This window comes from Oryzias melastigma, linkage group LG21 (genome assembly GCF_002922805.2).
Source record: "Oryzias melastigma strain HK-1 linkage group LG21, ASM292280v2, whole genome shotgun sequence".
Lineage (NCBI taxonomy): Eukaryota > Metazoa > Chordata > Actinopteri > Beloniformes > Adrianichthyidae > Oryzias > Oryzias melastigma.
The window spans coordinates 25321133-25325676 of NC_050532.1; the positions used below are offsets into that span (position 1 = coordinate 25321133).

The following is a 4544-nucleotide window of genomic DNA, read 5'->3' on the forward strand; positions in this document are numbered from 1 at the left end:
TGTGGTTTTAAAATGACAAGAAAAAGGTAACAAACCCCCAAGTCCACCATAAGACATTGAGAGTCAAATTTTTAGTGTTTATTTATGAAATCTTTCATTTCATGAAACAAAAAATCAGCAAGGAGCCAGAGGGGATCTGGTTTGGGGACCACAGGATTTCCTCTGTTCTTTGCAGATGATAATGTCTTGTTAGCTTCATCGAACCAGGACCTCCAGCACGGTTTGCAGCTGGGATAAGGGGCAGCACCGCTGTGTGACTCCATGGTTCTCGACCGGAGAAAGGTAGTTTGTCCTCTCTGGGTGGGTGGAGCACTCCTGCCTCGGGGGGAGGAGTTTAAATATCTTGGGGTCTTGTTCAAGGTCGATCGGTTCATTGTGGTGAACAGAGAGCTGATCCAGAAAGCAAAACTCTCAATTTGCTGGTCGATCTTCGTAGTCCTCACGTATTGTCATGACCAAAAGAACAAGATCCCAACTACAAGCGGCTGAAATGAGTGGAAGAAGATTGACTTTTAAATAAAACAATTGAATCATTTGAGCTGCATGGGGCCCTGGGCAAAAAAAAAAAAATTTTTTTTTTTTTATTTTTTTTTTTACACAAAATGAGTGGCGTGTTAAACTGTAAAAAAATAAAATAAAATAATAATCATTTCAATTTGGTGTCCTCCAGCTGATAGCCCCCAAGGCGGCCGCCTATGCTCAGGGCCGGCACTGCATTTGAGTGCTTTTAAGAAATTGTGTTTTTACATGTTCCTGTACCATTTTTCTCATCATGCATGACATATATAAAGAAATTTGATCTTAAAAATTTTTTTTTTTTTTGTTATGAATTTGGAACAGAAGGAAAAATTCAGCTTGTTGTTTGCAGATTTTTTTTATTAGGTTTGGGTTGTGGGGGGCTGTAAGCTAGTGGGACTGTAAACAGATGGATGAAGGGAAGTAGGGGCGCCCACAACTCAGAGATGAATTAAGAATGAGCTACTGCCGCTCTGCAGAAACTATGTCCTAGAAAACATTTTTTCATTTAATTTTGACACAAAAAACAGCATAAAAGTAATTAAAAGATCGCTAGGAACTCTTTTTAAATTGATCAGGATTAAAGTAGGTTTTCAAATTGGGAAGTAATTCAATGAAATAACTTTTATTTAACAATATTTTACAGATACTCGCTTAGAAATGATCATGCGGAGCCAGATGAAGCTGCCATTTCTGTAATCTTTAATGACTTTATGAAACAAAAGGGATGAAAAAATGAGCCACCTTTTGCAAAAAAAGGAAAACTTTTGTAGAAATGCATACATCACCTGATCAGCATTTTTAATTTACTTATTTGCGTCTGGATCCGACGAGGCGCTTGCAGATATCAAACTAAAAACAGACTCCTCCACCACAAAATGAAACTCCAATAAAAAGCAGCACAAACGGCCAGAAAGCAAAAGCCAGGTCTTTAATATTTGTCATGAGAGGGAAGCCGCAGGGAGGGTGTTTCCCTCCCAGCTGTGGCGACCGCTGCCTGCCCACCGGGGCCGCCTGTTCGCAGCAGAGTTTTATCTCGTCTGGAAAAGCTGAACTCCATCTGCCCGGGCTGGCTGACTCCTGGAAGCACTACAGTCGAGCCAGCGAGCGGGCCTGCCAAGAACCGGCGCAGCCGCTCCGAGAGTGAGAGCCGCAAGAACCGCTCAGGGAACGGCCTGAGGAACACGTGGAGAACCTCGGCATGTGTCACCGCGGCCGTTCACCCATCTGTGGTGTGAAACACAAATGAGACAGCGGCGAGTAAATTTAGCATTCTGACACCAGGAACGTCAAGTTCCTGGTAAACATCGCTCGTTCACACGCAGTTGTGATAATTTTAAATTGATCTTCATCCAGTCAACATGTTTTCTGCTGTAAAAAAAGTATTAAAAAAAGTAATTGCTCCCTTAACCTAATAAGTACTTTGGCTGCTCTTGGCAATAACAGCTACATATAAACATTTGGGCCACTTTGAGGGGTTTATGATGGTCCAACAGAACCTTCATTTGTCACTTTGATTCATTCAACTACTTCTGGAAGAAAAGCGACACAAGAAATACAAAAACTTCCCAAACCTCGTGAAGTTTCATGCTTCTTTAGTGTTTTAAGTTCAAACACATCAGGCTTTTTCTGATTCATTTCTACTATTTCAGAAAAGCACACGAGTCAGAGACAGTGACAGCAGTAAGAACAACTACAGGAAGGTGGTCAGGTCTTCTTGGAGGACTCGTCGCCATCATCTGATCGAGTCCTTACAGCCACTATGGTAAAAACTCAAATGATTAGGATTCAAAGTGAAGCTTTTTCACCTGATTTACTCCCAGCTTTACTCCTCCTTCATCCATCCTCTGGAGCCACACAGGAAGCTGCTTTGACCTCCGGGCGCTGACTCATCCAAAACCACAGAAGCACTAACAGTAAGTCCAGCCTCAAGTCCTGTAATCATTTCAGCGGAGGAAACTTTTCACTCCGATTAGTCCCAATTTATTTTATTATTTGAGTTTTGGTTCTGTTAAAATAGGAAAACTTTAAATCAGGAAGAAAATCCAAATCTTCTGAAATTATTATGGTTTTGGTGAAATATTGAAGATGAGGCGCCAATAAGATTTTTTCTGCGTGTCGCTGGATTCAGTTTTCTGTGATTCACCTTCTGCTAGAAGCAGAATGACATTTTGTTTAAAAAAAAAATTAGTAATTTCTCTAATTTCTTTGGTGTTCTGCACATCTGATACATATATTAATATAGATATACATTCCTTTTCTAAGGGGAGTGGTCATTGGGAAGAAGTTAAAAAGGAGGAAAAAGAACAAAACAAATGACAAATGTCTTTAATCTCTCCATTGTGGCTCTTTGGTTAAAGAAAATACTTTTTTTTTGTTTTGAAAAAGTAACATATTTTTGGTTTATCAAGAAAAAAAAGTCATAAAAGTCAAACGTTTTCCAACTCCTTTACAGATAGTTGAGGGATAGTATGCATCACTCCACCAGGAAGCTGACTACATTACCCACAATGCTCCAACAATCCATCCAGCAGCTTGGCTTAATAGTTTCCCAAAACTGAAACATTTTGACAGATGTTTGAGAGCTGTTTACCACAGAAAATCAATCTGAAGTCAGTACCAGAATTTTAGGAGCACTTTCTATCTTTGAATTAAAAAAAAAAAAATCAAAGATATTAATTATATAAAAAAGGGTCTTTAAATTAGCTCTGGTTTATTTATTTTTTAATTTAAATTCATGAACAAAGGGTGGTTTTGTGAGTGTTTATTTTTTTTAACTACCTACTACCACATTTCCTGCATTTAGATGATTGTATGTGGTACAGGATGTCTTATTTTGAAAGAAAGCCATGTAGACCTCTAAAGAATTAGAGATTAATTCATTTCTCATTATGTTTCTGTTTTATTTATGCTTGAAAAAAAAACAAATGTATTTGTATTTATCATAATAGTAACAATCCCATATATACTTCGTTTTCTAAAGGGTGAAATAAGACTTTGTGGTTCCTATTGGGATGTTGTGAATAAAAAAACCGTTGAAGGTTGCAGACCCCTGGTCTAAAGAAAAGATTGTGGACTGGTATGGAGGAAAGTATCAAAATGAGTAAAAATGTTGCACAATAAAAAAAATATAAAAAAGTTTTGAAAACGCATTGATTTGAAAATTGAGAAGTCTAACTAGGAAAAGTATGGACGATGACGAACTGGAAAGTTGTTTTTGAACCTACATTCTGCTTGTCGTAGTTTAGTAATTTTCTCTTATTTTGTGTTTACGTATGTTAGGGAGTAAAAATGTGAGTAAAATGGGGCGAGATTTATGGTTGGAATTAATCTGTTCTCTTCTAACCACTCCTCTTTTGAGTACTTTGTGTTATGTTTGCCATGTCTAACACGTCTAACACAGTTTTTAATCCATAATTACACATTGTAAACTTGAATTAAATATTAACAATATAAAAAAAGAAGAAAAAAATAAATAAAGTTGAATAAATACTAAAAAGAGCATCATCACTTCTGTATGCCACATCAGAGGGAGGATGACAGTGTGAAAATAAAAAAGTTAAATCACTTCTGCCACCTGATGTCAGTTATGTCCTGTTAGCCAATGGACTCAAGCTCTATCTCCGTGTAAATAAAGGATCAAATCCAAAAATAAAAAATCTGAAATAAAACTATAAATTGAGTGAAAGCGACGAGTCAGAGAAACGAAAAATTGAAAATACCAAACACAGTGCTTATGAATGAACTTTTTTCGTTTTATTTTTAAAAATGTGTTTGTTGTTTAGAACACAAAATAAAAATAAACACAAGAATTAAAAAATACAAATATAAGAATTAAAAAATACAAAGATACAAATAAAGATACAAGTAAACAGTGTTTGAAAAGGAGTAGAAGAAAAGTCTTGTGGCCCCACCCCTTTTTACATCACCTTTTGTTACATCTATTTACAGTTTTTTTTCTCAAAAACACTTAAATTACCTTCTTTTTGACATGTATATATTTATAATGATCATTTCAGGCCTTGTAA

General features: G+C 36.6%; 1 long non-coding RNA gene across 1 annotated transcript; it reads right to left on the reverse strand.

The window, feature by feature from the left end:
* Positions 1 to 570: 570 nt before the first annotated feature.
* LOC112154762 lies at positions 571 to 4253 on the reverse strand. The gene is made up of 3 exons (XR_002920700.2): positions 4010 to 4253; positions 2325 to 2451; positions 571 to 1743 (listed from the first exon to the last, which is right to left on the reverse strand). It is a non-coding gene; the product is annotated as an uncharacterized LOC112154762 (long non-coding RNA).
* Positions 4254 to 4544: the final 291 nt, after the last annotated feature.